General features: G+C 40.5%; 1 protein-coding gene and 1 pseudogene across 6 annotated transcripts in view; both read right to left on the reverse strand.

Annotated features, from left to right (window-relative positions):
* Positions 1–18,003, reverse strand: part of TDRD3 (tudor domain containing 3) — a 291,817-nt gene that overhangs the window by 159,743 nt on the left and 114,071 nt on the right. The gene's annotated exons all lie outside the window — the stretch shown is intronic.
* Positions 14,963–17,748, reverse strand: LOC119507435 (annotated as a pseudogene).

An 18,003-nucleotide genomic window follows, 5' to 3' on the forward strand; every position in this document is an offset into this window, starting at 1 on the left:
AGTGGCATGACATATTTAAATTCTAAAAGAGAAAAACAGCCAACCAAGAATTCTTTATCCAGAAAAGCTCTCCTTCAAATTTGAGAGAGAGCTTAAAATCTTAGCAGACAAACAAATGCTGAGAGAATTTGCTAACAAGAGACCTGCTGTACAAGAGATACTAAAAGGAGCTCTACCAACAGAGAAACAAAGAAAGGAGACAGGTATGGAGAAGGGTTCATAACTAAAGAGATTTAGTAAGGGTACATTAAAGGAAATAAAGAGAGAGGGGGGAAAATATATCTGACACACAAAAAAACCAAAGGACAGGATACCTGATTCAAGAAATGCCTTTACAGCAATAACACTGAAAGTAAAGGATTAAACTACCCAATTAAAAGATACAGATTGACAGAATGGATTTAAAAATATGAACCATCAATATGTTGCTTACAAGAGACTCATCTTAGAACCAGAGACACTTGAAAGTGAAAGGATGGAAAAAAATATTTCACCCAAGCTACAGACAAAAGAAGGCAGGAGTAGCAATATTAATCTCATGCAAGGATGTTAAGAGACAAAGAAGGTCACTATATACTAATAAAAGGGACAATTCAACAAGAAGAAATAACAATCATAAGTGTCTATGTACCCAATCAATATGCCTCAAAATAAATGAGACAAACATTTGTAAAACTGAAGAAGCAATAGATGTTTCCACAATAATTGTGGGAGACTTCAATAGATCACTCTCTCCTATAGACAGATTAACCAGACAGAGGACCAATAAGGAAACTGGAAACCTAAATAATCTGATAAATGAATTTGAATTAACAGACATATATAGAACATTATATCTGAAATCACCAGAATACACACTATTCTTTTATGCTCACGGAACTTCCTCCAAAATAGATTATATGCTGGGCCATAAAACAAGCTTCAAAAAATTTAAAAAGATTGATATTATTCAAAGCACATTTTCTGATCACAATGGAATACAATTAGAAGTCAATAACCATCAGAGACTTGGAAAATTCAAAAATACCTGGAGATTAAACAACACATTCGTAAATAATCAGGGGGTTGAAGAAGAAATAGCAAAAGAAATTGCTAAATATACAGAAACAAATGAAAATGAGAACATAACATATCAAAACTTATGAGAAGCAGCAAAGGCTGTATTGAGGGGAAAATTTATAGCTCTAAATGCATACATTAAAAAGGAAGAAAGAGCTAAAATCAAAGAACTAATGGAGCAACTGAAGAAGCTAGAAAATGAACAGGAAACTAATCCTAAAACAAGTAGAAGAAAAAAAAAATAACAAGGATTAAAGCAGAAATAAATGACATAAAGAACAAAAAACAAGAGAGAATAAATAACATCAAAAGTCGGTTCCTTGAGAAAATCAACAAGATTGACAAGCCCCTAGCTAGACTGACAAAATCAAAAAGAGAGAAGACCCAAATAAACAAAATAATAAATGAGAGAGGAGACATTACTGTGGATCCTGAATAAATAAAAAAAAATTATAAGAGGATACTATGAACAACTGTTTGCCAACAAATTAGATAATGTAAAAGAAATGGACAATTTCCTAGAAACATATGAACAACCTAGACTGATCAGAGGAGAAATAGAAGACCTCAAACAACCAATCGCAAGAAAAGAGATCCAATCAGTCATCAAAAAGCTTTTCACAAATAAGTGCCCAGGGCCAGATGGCTTCACAGGGGAATTCTACCAACTTTCCAAAAGAACTGATACCAATCTTACTTAAACTCTTTCAAAACACTGAAGAAAATGGAACACTACATAACTCACTTAATGACGCTAACATCACTCTAATACCAAAACCAAATAAAGATGCTACAAGAAAGGAAAATTACAGGCCAATCTCCCTCCTGAAAAATTCTCAACAAAATACTTGCAAATTGAATCCAAACACACATTACAAAAAAATCACACACCATGACCAAGTGGGCTTCATCCTAGGCATGCAAGAATAGTTCAACATAAGAAAATCAATCAACAGAATTACAACACATTAACAAATCAAAAGGGAAAAATCAAATGATCATCTCAATAGATGCTGAAAAACCATTCAACAAAATCCAGCATCATTTTTTGATAAAAACACTTCAAAAGGTAAGAACTGAAGGAAACTTCCTCCATATGATAAAGGGCATATATGAAAAACCCACAGCCAGAATAGTACACGATGATGAGAGACTGAAAGCCTTCCCTCTAAGATCAGGAATGAGACAAAGATGCCCGATGTCACCACTGTTACTCAACACTGTACTAGAAGTGCTAATCAGAGGAATCCAGCAAGACAAAGAAATAAAAGGCATCCAAATTGGAAAGGAAGAAGTAAAAGAGTCATTATTTGCAGATGATATGATGTTTTATCTGGAAAACCCTGAGAAATCAACGACACAGCTACCTGAGCAAATAAGCAAATTTAGCAGGAGCAGGATACAAGATTAATGCACATAAGTCAGTAATGTTCCTATACACTAAAAATGAACGAACTGAAGAGACACTCAAGAAAAAGACATCATTCTCAATAGCTACTAAAAAAATCAAGTACCTAAGAATAAACTTAACCAAAGATGTAAAAGACCTATACAAAGAAAACTACATAACTCTACTAAAAGAAGTAGAAAGGGACCTAAAAAGATGGAAAAATATTCCATGGTCACAGATAGGAAGGCTAAATGTCATTAAGATGTCAATTCTACCCAAAATCATCTACATATTCAATGCAATTTCTATCAACATTCCAACAACCTACTCTGCAGACTTGGAAAAGCTAGCTTATCAAATTTATTTGGAAGGAGAAGATTCCTCAAATTGCTAAAAATATTTTAAAAAAGAAAAATAAAGTGGGAAGACTTACACTCCCTGACTTTGAAGCTTATTATAAAGCTGCAGTTGTCAAAACAGCAAGGTACTGGCACAAAGACAAACATATTGATCAATGGAATCGAATTAAGAATTCGGATATAGACCCCCAGATCAACAGTCAACTGATCTTTGATAAGGCCCCCAAAACCAATGAACTGGGAAGTAACAGTTTATTCAATAAATGTGACTGGTAGAGCTGGATATCCATATCCAAAAGAATGAAAGAGGCCCCGTACCTCACATCTTACACAAAAATTAATTCAAAATGGATTAAAGACCTCAATATAAGAGACAGTATCATAAAACTCCTAGAAGATAATGTAGCTTCAAGACCTTGTATTAGGAGGTCACCTCCTAGACCTTACATCCAAACACAAGCAACGAAAGAAAAAAGAGATAAACGGGAACTCCTCAAAATTAAAAGCTTCTGTAACCTCAAAGGAATTTGTCAAAAAGGTGAAGAGACAGCCAACTCAATGGGAAAAAATATTTGGAAACCATGTATCTGACAAAAGACTGGTATCTTGCATATATAAAGAAATCCTACAACTCTACGACAATAGTACAGACAGCTCAATTATAAAATGGGCAAAAGATATGAAAAGACAGTTCTCTGAAGAGGAAATACAAATGGCCAAAAAACACATGAAAAACGTTCAGTTTCACTAGCTATTAGGGAGATGCAAATTAAGACCATAATGAGATATCATCTCACACCAATTAGACTGGCTGCCATTAAACAAACAGGAAACTACAAATGCTGAAGAGGATGTGGAGAAATTGGAACTCTTATTCATTGTTGGTTGGACTGTATAGTGGTACAGTCACTATGGAAGATAGTCTGGCAGTTCCTTAGCAAACTAGATATAGAGTTTCCCTTCGATCCAGTAATTGCACTTTTCAGTATATACCCGGAAGGTATGAAAGCAGTGACACAAACAGATATCTGCATGCCAATGTTCATAGCAGCAATATTCACAATTGCCAAGAGATGGAAACAACCCAAATGTCCTTCAACTGATGAGTGCATAAACAAAACGTGGTATATACACACAATGGAATACCACATGGCAGTTAAGAAGGAACAATGTCATGAAACATGAAAACATGGAAGAACCCAGAAGACATAATGCTGAGCAAAATAAGTCAGGCACAAAAAGAGAAATATTGTATTTTACCACTAACGTGAACACTGTGAAAAATGTAAAATAAATGGTTTATACTGTAGAAGACAGGGGACCTAGCAATAGACAGCAAATAGTGAAGGGGGAACAATAATCTAATAAGAACAGATAATTTATGGAAGGTAAACCTAATGTTCCGGGAATCTCCAGGAACAAATCTGGTTTGTTAATTTCTGGGGGGTATGGTACGAACAAGATTGAAGAAATGTAGTTATTTTAGGTTATTGTTTTTCTTATTCCTTTGTTGGGTTATAGTCTGTTTATTTTCTTGGGGTAGGGTAGGAACATGTTAGAAGCAATGTAGTTATTTTAGATTATTTGTTTTTTCTTATTCCTTTGTTTTGGTTTTGTTTGAAATGTTTTATTTTAATTGCTTTTTTTAAAAATTTTTGATAAATTAAAAAAAACAATGAGAGACGGAAGAAGATGGTGGCACAGAGAGGAGTGGAAGCTAGTTTGTCCCCATGAAATAACTAATAAACAACCAGGAACAAGTACTAAATAATCTGGAATAACTGCGGGAGGACAAACGTGACTATTCACTCATCATACACCAACCTGAATTGGGAAGAATGCCCAAGATCATAGCATAAAATCTGTAAGTAAAAACTGTGGATCCAAGCCAGGAGCCCCCTCCCCCCATGGCCTAAACAGCAAAGCCTCGCAGAGCTAAAGAGCAGCAATCTCCCAGCAAGCAAATATAGCTCAGCTGAGCTCCAACTGAGGTTCTAATTAACAAGACTGGACTGCTCAATACAAGCTATGAATCCCCAACAAGCAGACAGAGGCTTTTGGTGATGACTGACCTTGGAGAGACAGAGGGGGGCTGCGGACTGGCCCTGAAGGGGGGCTTTCTGTCCCTTTTTCGGCTCAGTGGAGAAAGCCTCAGCCATTTTCAGTTCCCAGCGCTCTGATCCAGACAAGGGTGGAGATAGCACAGGCAGAGTCTACTCAAATGCTAATGACTGCTCCCTGGGGGGGGTATCTTCCCTAAGAGGAAAGAGGTGGGGTGCAGCTCTACTACTCACCCTCCATTCAGAACCAGACACCAGAGCCTGGGGGAAAACAGCCATGGTCCACACCTCCTTACACCAGTCTGGGGCTACAGGTTGACAGGCACCACCGCTGGACAGAAAACCACAGTGACTTGAGGTGTCACAGGGTGCCTAATCTTCTAAGACACACCTTCAGGGAGACATGATACTGTTGTCTTCTTCTAAGACCTTAGCCCATTCTCATCTGGGAAAATCTGATTGGGGTAACCAAGGAAACCAGATGCCTAGACAACAGAAAACTACAACCTACACTATGAAAAAGGAAGTTACGGTCCAGTCAAAAGAACAAACTTACACTTCAACTGAGATACAGGAATTTAAACAACTAATACTAAATCAATTCAAAAAGTTTGGGGAAAATATGGCAAAAGAGATGAAGCATATAATGAAAACACTGGGTGTACATAATGTAGAAATCAAAAGTTCGAAAAACCAACTGGCAGAATCTATGGAAATGAAAGGCACAACACAACAGATGAAAGACACAATGGAAACATACAACAGCAGATCTCAAGAGGCAGAAGAAAACACTCAGGAACTGGAGAACAAGACACCTGAAAGCCTACACACACACACAAAAAAAAACAGATAGAAAAAAGAATGGAAAAATACAAGCAACCTCTCAGGGAACATAAGGACAAAATGAAATGCAGGAATGTACGTGTCATTGATGCCCCAGAAGGAGAAGAGAAGGGAAAGGGGGCAGAAGCAATAACAGAGGAAATAATCAATGAAAATTTCCCATCTCTTATGAAAGACATAAAATTACAGATCCCAAGAAGCTCAGCGTACCACAAACAGAATAGGTCTGAATAGGTCTATGCCAAGACATTTAATAATCAGATTATCAAATGTCAAAGATAGAGAGAGAATCCTGAAAGCAGCAAGAGAAAAGCAATCCATCACATACAAAGGAAGCCTGTAAGACTACGTGCGGATTTCTCAATAGAAACCATGGAGGCAAGAAGGAAGTGGGGTGACATATTTAAGATACTGAAAGAGAAAAACCACCAACCAAGAATCCTGTATCTGGCAAAACTGTTCTTCATATATGAGGGAGAGCTTTATTCTCTGACAAACAGACAATGACAGTTTGTCAACAAGATACTTGCTTTACAGGAAACACTAAAGGAAGCACTGCAGACAGAAAGGAAAAGACAGGAGTGAGAGGTTTGGAAAACAATTTTGGGAGATAGTAGGACAACAATGTAAGTACACTGAACAAAGATGTCTGTGAGCATGGTTGAAAGAGGAAGGTTAGGAGCATGTGGGACACCAGAACAAAAGATGAAAGATAAAGACTAGGACTGTTTAACTCAGTGAAACCTAGGATGCTCAATGATCGTAATAAAAGGTACAAATATGTTTTTACATGAGGTAGAACAAATGAAAGTCAACATTGCAAGTTGTTAAAACTAGGGTGGGAATGGGGGGAAAATACAATCAATGCAAACTAGAGAATATAATTAACAGAAACATTGTATTATGCTTCCTTTAATATAATAAAGGCAATACACCAAAGCTAAATGCATGCTGGGGGGGGGGGGGGATGATCAGGGGAAGGGTATGGGACTCCTGGCATTGGTGATGTTGTCTGACTCTTCATTCTACTTTAGTATAATGCTATCTTTCCTTTTGTTGCTTTCCAGATGTCATGTTTTTTCTCTCTCTCTTTTCTTTTCCTTTTGTCCCTCTACCTTCTTTGAGTCTTCCTCCTCCTTTGTGGAAGAAATGGAGATATCTTTATATAGATAGTGGCAATGGTGCTGAATACATAAATACGTGACTATACCGGGAAACAACAATTGTTTACTTAGGATGGAATGTATGGTATGTGAACAAAACCATCTTAAAAAAAATGGGTTGATGAAGAAACCTTGAGGGCACTATATCGAGTGAAATAAGACAGACACATAAGGACAAATATTGCACGGTTTCACTGATATGAACTAATTATAATATGGAAACTCATAGACGTGAAATATAAGTTACCAGGACATAGAATGAGGCTAAAGAATGGGGAGCAGTTGCTTATTATGAGCAGAATGTTCAACTAGGGTGAACTTAAACGTTTGTAAACAGACAGAGGTGATGGTAGTAAGTTGTGAGAATAACTAAGTGCTGAAAGGTGTGTGAAGGTGGTAGAAAGGGAACGCTCAGAGTCACATATGTCACCAGAAGGAAAGTTGGAGGTTAAAAGATGGGAATGTATAAAACAGTGAATCTTGTGGTGGACAATGTCCATGATGAACTGTACAAATATTACAAATCTCTCTCAGAAACTAGAACAAATGTATGACACTATAACTACAAGTTAATAGTAGAGGGGCATATAGGAAAAAATATATATACCTATTGCAAACTATATACTATAGTTAGTAGTATTTTAACATTTTTTCATCAACAGTAACAAACGTACTATACCAAAACTATGAAGCAATAATTGGGGCCAGAGGGTGGTTAGGGGTATGGGAAGATTTGAGTTTTCTTTTTTTGTCTTTATTTCTTTTCTGGAGTAATGAAAATGTTCTAAAAATTGAAAAAAAAAAAAAAAAGATTAATTGTGGTGATGGAAGTACAGCTGTATGATGGTACCATGGGCAACTGATTATATACGTTGGATCTTTGGATAATTGTATGGTTTATGAACAATCTCAATAAAAAAATTGAAAAGAAAAAAAAACAATGAATGAGAGTGAAAAAAAAGGAAATTAACAATGGGGGGAGAAGGGGAATGGAAATATTTTGGATGTTCTTTTTTATCCTAATTTTTGTTTTATTTTTTGGAGTAATGAAAATGTTCAAAGATTGACTGTGGTGATCAATGCACAACTATGAATAACTGTACATTCTGAAAGATAGTATGTTATGCAAATATATCTCAATAAAAATGCAATAAAAAACGTGGGATAATTAAAAAAATAGATTGCGGTGATAAATGCACAACTATATGATGGTACTATGAACAGCTGACTGTACATGAATGACTGCATGATATGTGAATATATTTCAATAAAACTGAAATTAATTTTTAAAAAAAGGCATATGCAATCTGTCAGTTCTAGAACTAGATGTAAAAATTAAACACAGAATTGAAGGCCTTTCCTGTGAGGACTCCACAGCAATGTATAAGGCCCCTCAACTGGATTGGTCACAAAGAATTTTTACATTAACTTCTATTTTATAATTGACTTCTACACCTTGGTACATCAAAATATTAAACTTAGAGAGGAATATGAATAATTTTAAGCAATTTTAGAGGATGTATGGTTTGGTTTTACTTTCTTTATGTCAAACCTTTTATCCATAATTTTTAAGTTTCAAACACTATGTTCCAGGATTTTTTGTAGCATCTCAGAAGTAAAAAGCCTTCTCTGAAAAACACCGAAAAGAAATTTCAAAATATGGTTTCCCCACCACATATCCCTTCACTTCATTATCATATCTGTGGCCTAAAAATGAAACATGAGTTGCCTATGGGAAAATCTAGCCTAGGTTTGGAATACTGAAAAAGATTGTTTAAATTTCTGTTTGAAATCTTTGCATAAAGATTATATGGGAACATTATGGAGAAAATGTAAGAATTGCAAAATAATATTGAGAAGAGAATAGAGTAGAGAAAAAAGTACCTGAGCAATACTAGTTAATAATTAGTATCAAAGTTATTTTGTTTTTATTAGAGAAGACATAGGTTTACCAAAAAATCATGCAGAATGTAAAGCTCTGCTTAACAGCCCCCACCCCTTACACAGTTTTCCTCATTAAGACTTCACATTAGTGTGGTATATTTGTTATAATTGATTTTAAAAATATTATAATTATACTATTAACTATGGTCCATAGTCTACATTAGCTTTCACTCTCCATGTTGTACAATTCTAAGAGATTTTTAATTTTTATTCCGATGAGATATATACAACGTAAAATTCCCCATTTTAACCACTTTTAAATATACAATTCAGTGCTGTTAATTACTTTCACAGCGTTGTACTACAATCACCACCATCCATTACAAAACTCTCCAACCACCCCAAACCGAACCCATGTACTAAATAAGCATTAATTCCCTATTCCATCCCCCAACCCCTAGCTCTAGTATATCTATATTCTAGTTTCTGATGCCACAAATTTGCCAATTGTAATTATTTCATGAAAGTGAGATCATATATTTGTCCTTTTTGCTCTAATTTCACTCAATGTGATGTCTACAAGGTTCATCCTTATAGTATGCATCAGAAATTCATTACTTTTTACAGCTGAATAATATTCCATTGTACATACATTTTGTTTATCTAGTCATCTGTTGATGGGCACTTAGGTTGCTTCCATCTTTTGGCAATTGCGAATAATGCTATTCTGAACATCAGTGAGAAAATATCTGTTGAGTCCCTGCTTTCAATTCTTTCAGGTATATACCTAGAAGTGGGATTGCTGAGTTTTATAGTAATCCTATACTTAACTTTCTGAGGAACCGCCAAAGTTTTCCACAGAGGATGCAGGATTTAACATTCTCTCAATGTATAAGGGTTCCTATTTGTACACATCCTCTCCAACATTTATTATTTTATACTTCTTTCTTTAATAGTAGCCAGTCTATTGGGTATGAGGTGGTATCTCATTGTGGTATTAATTTCCATTTCCGTAAAATGTTGATGAAGTTGAGTATTTCTGTATGTGCCTATTGGCCATCTGGATATCTTCTTTGGTGAAACGTCTATTCAAGTCTTTTGCCCATTTATAAACTGGGTTCTCTGTCTTTTTACGGTTCTTTACATGTTCTGAATATTAAATCCTTATCAGATAGGTGGATTCCAAGTATTCTCTCCCATTCTGTGGGTTGTCTTACTACTCTCACGACAGAGTCTTTGGAAGCTCAAAAGTCTTAAATTTAATGAAGTCCCATTAATCTATTTTTCTCTTGTTGCTTGGGCTTTTTGGTGTAAAGCCTAAGAAACCATTCTCTAACCAAGGCCCTAAAGATGCCTCCCTATTTTTCTTCCACAAGTTTTATAGTTTTGGTTCTCATATTAAGGTCTCTGATCCATTTTGAGTTAATTTTTGTATGCAGTATGAGGTAGGGGTACATGTCGTTCTTTTGCTTATGTATATCGTTTCCCCAGCATCAGCTGTTGCAGGGAATATTCTTTCCCCATTGAATGGACTCGGCACCGTTACTGAAAATCAATTGCTCATAGATATGAAGGTTTATTTCTGAATTCTCAACTCAATTCCAGTGGTCTATATTCATGCCCTTATATCACTAGCACATTGTTTTTCTTTTTTATTACTTTGGTTTTCTTAGTAAGTTTTAACATCATAAAGTATGAGTCCTCCAATGTTGTTCTTTTTCAGCATGGTTTTAAGATGTAGGGAAGAGAGGGAAGATGGTGGCATAGAGAGGAGTGGAAGCTAAGTAGTCCCCCTGGAACAACTAAAAAAAACCAGAAGCAACTAGTGAATGATCCAGAATAACTGCGGGGGGGCAAACGAGACCGTCCACTCATCATACACCAACCTGAATGCCCAAGATCACAGCATAAAACCTGTAAGTAAAACCTGTGGATCCAAGTTGTGAGACCCCCTCCCCCATAGCCCAAGCTGCAAAGCCTCGTGGTGCCAGAGAGAAGCTCTATCCCAGCAAGGGAATATAGCTCAGTTGAGCTCCAAATGGGGTTTTAAGTAGCGAGTGTGAATTGCTCACTACAGGTACGAATTCCCAAAAAACAGACAGAGGCTTTGGGTGATGACTGACCTTGGAGAGCCAGAGGGCTGCCTTGGACTAGGTCTGAAGGGGACTATCTGTTTCTTTTTCTGCTCAGTGGAGAAAGCCCCAGCCATTTTCAGTTTCCAGTGCTGTGACTCAGAGAAGGGTGGAGATAGCACAAGCAGAGAGAGAGACCATTGAAATGCTAATCATCTCCCCCTAGGGGGTCTATCTTCTTCAAGAGGAAAGGGGTGGGGCCCTTTCCATTCAGAACCAGACCCCAGAGCCTGGGGGAACATGGCCATACCTCCTCACACCAGTCAAGAATTATAGGCTAAAAAGGAGAAAAAAACGCACAATTTGCAGCCATCTCCCCGACGGGCAGAGGCACTCCCACACAGCACAGAGCTGTGCCAAGAAACCCAGTGTGACAGGGAGTCTTTCCCGCAGCACCGCTCACATGCCACAAAGAATCGGCTGTGGACAGTGGCCTTGAATACATCCACGGCTGACTGTCCCAGAGCTAGGAGGGCAGAGCTGTGCAGAAAGGGGAAGTTAACGTGTCCCATTCAACCATCTTTGAAGCAGGCTGGGAACGCCCCTGTACAGCCCAGCATCTCAGGGCTGCCCTGGAGGCCAGCGTGCACTTGTGACGTGGCACGGCCCTCCCTCCCTCAGCAGAGGTCCTGGAAGAGCACAGCAGGGAAGAGGGAACCACTCGGAAATCCCAGGGAACCTACGCCAATACAAGGACTTTTGGGTCAGCGGCAGAGAACAGCCTTAAATCTCCAGGAATACCTGGGAGGTCTGATTATTAAAGCTGCCCTTCCTCCCTAACCACTCAGACGCATGCCCCTCATTCAGGGCGGACAGCACCGACAGCACACCCAAATTAAGTGACCGAGTGAACCCCAGAGGGGTCAGATCCTCACACACCACAAAGGCAGGGTTGGGGAGGGCTGACTTGAGGGGAACTGGTGACTCACGGACGCCATCTGCTGGTTGGTTGGAGAGAGTGTACGCCACCAAGCTGCAATTCTAACAAATTAAAAACCAAAAAGCAAATGCCAAGAGGCCAAAAACAACAGAAAATCTTAAAGCTTATGATAAAACCAGACGATATGGAGAACCCAAACCTAAACACCCAAATCAAAAGATCAGAAGACACACAGTACTTGGTGCAATTAATCAAAAAACTACAGACAGGCAATGAGAGCATGGCACAGGATATAAAGGACATGAAGAAGAGCACGACACAGGATATAAAAGACATAAAGAAGACCCTAGAGGACCATACAGAAGATACTGCAAGAGTAAATAAAAAAAAATAGAAGATCTTATGGAAATTAAAGAAACTGTAGGCCAAATTTAAAAGACTGAATACTCATAATACAAGATTAGAGGAAGCTGAACAACAACTCAGCCTCCTTGAGGACCACAGAACAGAAAATGAAAGAACAAAAGAAAGAATGGGGAAAAAAATTGAAAAAATCGAAATGGATCTCAGGGATATGACAGATAAAATAAAATGTCCAAATTTAAGACTCATTGGTGTCCCAGAAGGGGAAGAGAAGAGTAAATATCTAGAAAGAGTATTCAAAGAAATTGTTGGGGAAAACTTCCCAAACCTTCTACACAATATAAATACACAAAGCATAAATGCCCAGCAAACTCCAAATAGAAGAAATCCAAATAAACCCACTCCAAGACATATTCTGATCAGACTCTCAAATACTAAAGAGAAAGAGCAAGTTCTGAAAGCAGCAAGAGAAAAGCAATTTACCACATACAAAGGAAACAACATAAGACTAAGCAGTGACTACTCAGTGGCCACCATGGAGGCGAGAAGGCAGTGGCATGACATATTTAAAATTCTCAGAGAGAAAAATTTCCAACCAAGAATACTTTATCCAGCAAACTCTCCTTCAAATTTGAGGGAGAGCTTAAATTTTTCACAGACAAACAAATGCTGAGAGATTTTGCTAATAAAACACCTGCCCTACTTCAGATACTAAAGGGAGCCCTACCGACAGTTAAACAAAGAAAGGAAAGAGAGATATAGAGAATTTTAACAGACATATATAGAATATTACATCCCAGGTGACAGGGACACACATTCTTCTCTAGTGATCATGGATCTTTCTCCAGAATGGACCAGATGCTGGGACATAAAAACAAGCCTCAATTAAAAAAAAAAAAAAAAAAAAAATGAATTTGTTCAAAGCACATTCTCTGACCACAATGGAATACAAATAGAAGTCAATAACCATCAGAGACTTGGAGAATTCACAAACACCTGGAGGATAAAAATGAGGGGGAGATGAAAACATTCCCGGATAATCAAAAGCTGAGGGACTTCATCACCAGTAATCAGTCCTATAAGAAATGCTAAAGGGAGTTGAGCAGGCTGAAAGAAAGGGACACTAAACAATTGACTGAAACTACATGAAGAAATAAAGGTTTCCAGTAAAGATCACATGGTAAATATAAATACCAATACTACTGTATTTTTGATTTATAACTCCACTATTTACTTCCTACAGGATCTAAAATACATAAACTGTAATGATAAATCAGTGGTCTTGGACTCAATGTAAAATGCGTAATTTTTGACAAGAACTACATAAAGGTGGGGGAATGATGGAGTATAGGAACATAGTTTACATGTCCTATTGAAGGTAAGCTGGTATCAAAGAAAAACAAGATTGTTATAGATTTAAGAGGTTAAACTTAAGCCCCATGGTAAACACAAAGAAAGTAGCAGAGAATATGACCATAGAGATGAAAAGTAGAGGAGGGATTATGAGAAGTGGGGAAAGGGCAACGGGGAGTTAAGAAATGAGAGTAGGGTTTCTGTTTGGGGTGAAGGGAAACTTCTAGAAATGGATGGTGGGAAGGTGACAGCATTGCAACATTCTAAATGTGATTAATTCCACTAATGGAATGCTAGGGAGGGGGTGGAATGGGAAGATTTAGGCTATATGTATGTTTCCACAATTGAAAAAAAAAAAAAAAAAAAAGACAGTCTAAATAGATGACAATTAAATGCCAAGGATGGTCCTGGATGGGATCTGAGGATGGAGGAGAGAAGGCTCAAAGGGACACAGATGGGACACAAGAAAAAAAAGAAAAAAAGGAAATACAAAATGTAAGCTTTATATTAATGTTGAATTTCTTGAACTTCTTAGCTGCGCTTATCGAGATTGCATAAAAGAATGTTCTTGTCCATGGGAAATGCATATGTGAATTATATTGTTTGTTCAAAGATATGTGCAGCTTGCTCTCATATGTTCAGAAGACAGAGCAACAGATGATGGATGATAGATAGGGAGGGAGAGAGGGAGGGAAAGAAAGAAAGAAATGGTGGTGTGACAGGATGTTAAAGGTGGTGAATCAGGGTATCGGGGAAGAGGGTATGATGGAGTTCTATGTATGGGGTTTGTACTGTTTTTGCAACTATTCCTGTAAGACTGAATTTATTTCAAAACAAAATTTATTAAATTAAAAAAAAAAAAGATATAGGGAGCCCCTTACCCTGTCATGCAAATTTTTTATTTTTAAGATAGAAGCAGCTTTTAGTATTTACATCCAACAAAACTTTGCAAGGAACAATTCTTATTGCACAGGTAAAAGGGCCGTAGGTGGGTGAGGCATTCCCCAAGTTAGAGTGGACAAGAAGGATTAGGAGTGAAGGGGGTAGGAGTTCTTCTTAAGGGGAACTTGGGACTCCTGTAGCTCGCACCACCCAACTTCCATCAAAGAGTTACAAACCACTGAACCATGGGGCACCATGTCCCTTCTCTTTCTCACCCACTGTAAGAACCTCAGAAGTAAGGGGGCTGCAGCTCCAGAATAAATAACTTAAAACAAAATACAAGCACTAAGGTAGGAAGGCATGGGGGGGGGCCTTGGGCTCCTTCAGCAATGTTAGGGAAGAGGGGCCATCACTGGTGGAGAATGACATCCCTCCTTCCCTCCCATTCACAGCAAAGGCTCAGTAGTTCTGTATCTTTCCAGTTCTTTTTTAAAACAAAACCTTCTAAAATTACCAGGGTAGTGTTGATTTTTGGGTACCCTGGAGAGAGGTTCTTGGTATAGGACAGGGGAAGAACAGAGCTGTGCCAACGCCTCACCCCTCAGTCTCCTCCAACATCAGCACAAGCGAATTCGGCAGATTGGAGATAGAGGAACTGTAACTTTTGTTAACAGTGGGTCCCTCTTCCTGCTGCCCACGTTCAGAGCCTATGCTGGGCATTTTTTCCAGCCTGTTCCCAACTCCCATATGAGAGGAACAGGGAAGCAGGTTACCTCTAGAATCCTTTCTCTCCTCTCCTCCCCCCATCCCTACCACAGGATGAGGGGAGAAGCTTAAGGGTCTCTGGCATTCCAGAGGTGCTCTGAAACATTTGTGGCAGTTGATTGCCTTAGGGGTAGGCATCTGTGCCAGCCACTGCCACAGCTCCTCCTTGCTCATGCTGCTGGCCAACTTCTTTAAGGGGGTCTATACTTCTTGTTGAAAGCCACTATGTTCACATAGTCCTTACCCAGAGCAACCATTGCTAGGAATAAAATCTCATAGTAGATGCCCCCCTGCATGTTCAGGCCAGTGGGCAGGGGCCCTAGTGTGTCCAGTAAAAGCCTCACAGTCTTGTGCACCTCACTGAGTCTGACATGGTGCAGCACAAAGCCCAGCAATGCCAGGCCAAGAGTTGAAGGTACTGGGCCTGGCCATACGACCCAATGGGGAATCTGGCTGTGGACCTTGCAGAGCACATAGAGAGGTGGGCATCTATTGGGATCTGGGTCAAGACATCCCACAGCAGCCATACTTGCACAGAGGCTGGATCATGGGTTAGCCAAAAAGATGGGACCTAGAGGGCACCTGACAGAATAATGAACAGGCACAGCCACTGGAAATATCACAGAAGGTTCCAGAAAATGATGGGGTGGGCAGCAATCAATGGGAGCAACAGCACCTCCCTGCCCTCATTCTCGATCAGCAACTCCTGCTCCATACACAGCACCAGGGGGCTCAGGTATGCCCATGGTCCACCCTCGACCCACCAGGAGGCACCCCCAAGTGCCCGCTGCAGAGCTGAGGCTCATCTAGGGCGAGGCAGAACCTGCAGTCACTGAGCACAGAGCCAGGACCCCTAGGGACAGGAGCATCTTTGCTGCCACTGGCACCAGCAGAGGTAGGCTTGGGACTGGGGGCAATGGGTCAGTAATCAAGGGTCTGGACACTGAGCAGGGGCACAAAGGAACAGGCACAAAAGGGGCAGGTTGTGTTGAGGGTGGAGTCATCAGGTGTCCAGCCAACCACGATCACCTCATTATACATCCAAGAATCACAAGCACAGCATAGGGAGCAGCTAGACAGCAGAATTCCCAGGGAAGGTGGTTAGAAGGATCAGGGGTGTTGCTGAGGTACTCTGAGGAATGGCATAGGCTCGGATGCTGAGAGAAGATTCTGAAAGGTCCCATTCACTGCCCAGAGAGGCCAAGCTCTCAGAGGAAATGGATCCAGGGCACTCCCAGGGGCATAGAAGGCTGTTCATGGGTCTGCAGCAGGCTAGGGGAGGCAGGTTGGGAGGCAGCCCAGATAGGGGAACGCAGAAGGCAAGGGAGCAGTAGGAAGGAGTAAACAGCTGTTGAAGGCGGGCACCCAGCCCTTGCCAGGGAATGCTTGCCTCAGCCTGACTCCCACCAGCCTTAGGTACCCACCCACTTAGCGCTTCCAGAGTCTCAGTGGACTGGGCACTCAGGGCTGACCCTCCAGGTGCTGGCTCCTCCCAGTCAGGCTCAGGTCTAAGAGGCTTCCATCATGCAGGCATATGTGTTCCCAAGGGTTCCAGAATCAAGGCCTTGATCACATGGGCCTCCACAGTGGGCACTCCCTAGGCTGCCACTCTTCACCAAGAACCCCATGGATGAGGCCAGGTCCTGCAGGCTGTGCCCAGCCCAAGTAGTCTGGATCTGAAGGGGGTGGGTGAGGGAGGGGCACTCCAAATAGGGCTCTGTCTGGAAGCTGTCTGCCTCTTAATGTGGTGCTGGCTTCTACTGCCACAGCCTCTGTTCTCTCAAAAGCTGGCAAAACTGAACAGCCCCCAGGACAATATTCCAGAGCTTGGCACAACACAGTCACCCATCTGGTGTACTGGAAGGCCACTTGCTTTCCAAAAAAGCCTTACTGTAGTAGCCATAGGTGAAAGTGTTGGTCATGATGCCCACCCACTGCATCACCAGCATGAGTTGCACAGACAGTACCAGGTGCCCATAGTGTGAGCACAGCTGTATCAGTATACAATAACACACCTCGCCAGGGAGCACCACCTTCTGGTTCTCGATCTGGTGAAGCACATGATAGGCCACGTACAATGCCTGCATCTAGGAAGTGCAAAACGCATGTAGGCAAGCAGACACAGGAACCACAGCCCATACCAGTGCTCTACAGCTCAGGCATAGCGGCTGACTTCTGCACCAACAACTGTGCAACTTTCACTTCCTGTTTGGTACAATGAGAGGGCAGGACTGCTGGGGACACTACGGGATGGGCTCAGCACAGGCAAGGCCCCAGTATGCTCTTGAGGAGACTCAAACAGCTCAGCCCATAGCTCTGGGCACCCAACACAGCAGTCCATGAGAGTGGATTCACTGCCCAGGCACCAGAAGTTCCTCAGCATAAAGGCATGATAAAGACAATGAGCTCACTTTCTGAAGGCTCTGACAGCTCCACCAAGGGTGTCAGCTCAGGCTACTCCTTCTCTAGGTGGACCTTGTCAATGAGGAGTTGAAGAATTTGAGGGCAACATGCCAAGCAAAGCCAAAAGGGCATTCTTCAATGAATTGTTAGTACATCTGTGCGTGCAGCAGCTGAGAGTACAGGTTCTGATTGGAGCATTTCCAGGATTTACGTTAGTCCTGCAGGAAAAAGAGGTTGTCGAACATCATGAGCCCCTTCAGAGGGGACTGGGTGAGTGGGCACAGGAAGTCCCAGTTGTCCTTGAGCAGACTGACTATGAAGCAGAGGAAGGTGCCCTGTACTTCCTGTTCCAGCCAGGCCTGGTGGCCACATACTACCTTACAGTCTGTCACCAGGAATTCCAGCGATGCCTCCTCCTCAGGTCTAGTATATGTCTGGTCCAGCTGCTGGTACAGGTCTGTCAGCGT

The sequence above is a fragment of the Choloepus didactylus genome, chromosome 12 (assembly GCF_015220235.1).
Source record: "Choloepus didactylus isolate mChoDid1 chromosome 12, mChoDid1.pri, whole genome shotgun sequence".
Taxonomy (NCBI): domain Eukaryota; kingdom Metazoa; phylum Chordata; class Mammalia; order Pilosa; family Megalonychidae; genus Choloepus; species Choloepus didactylus.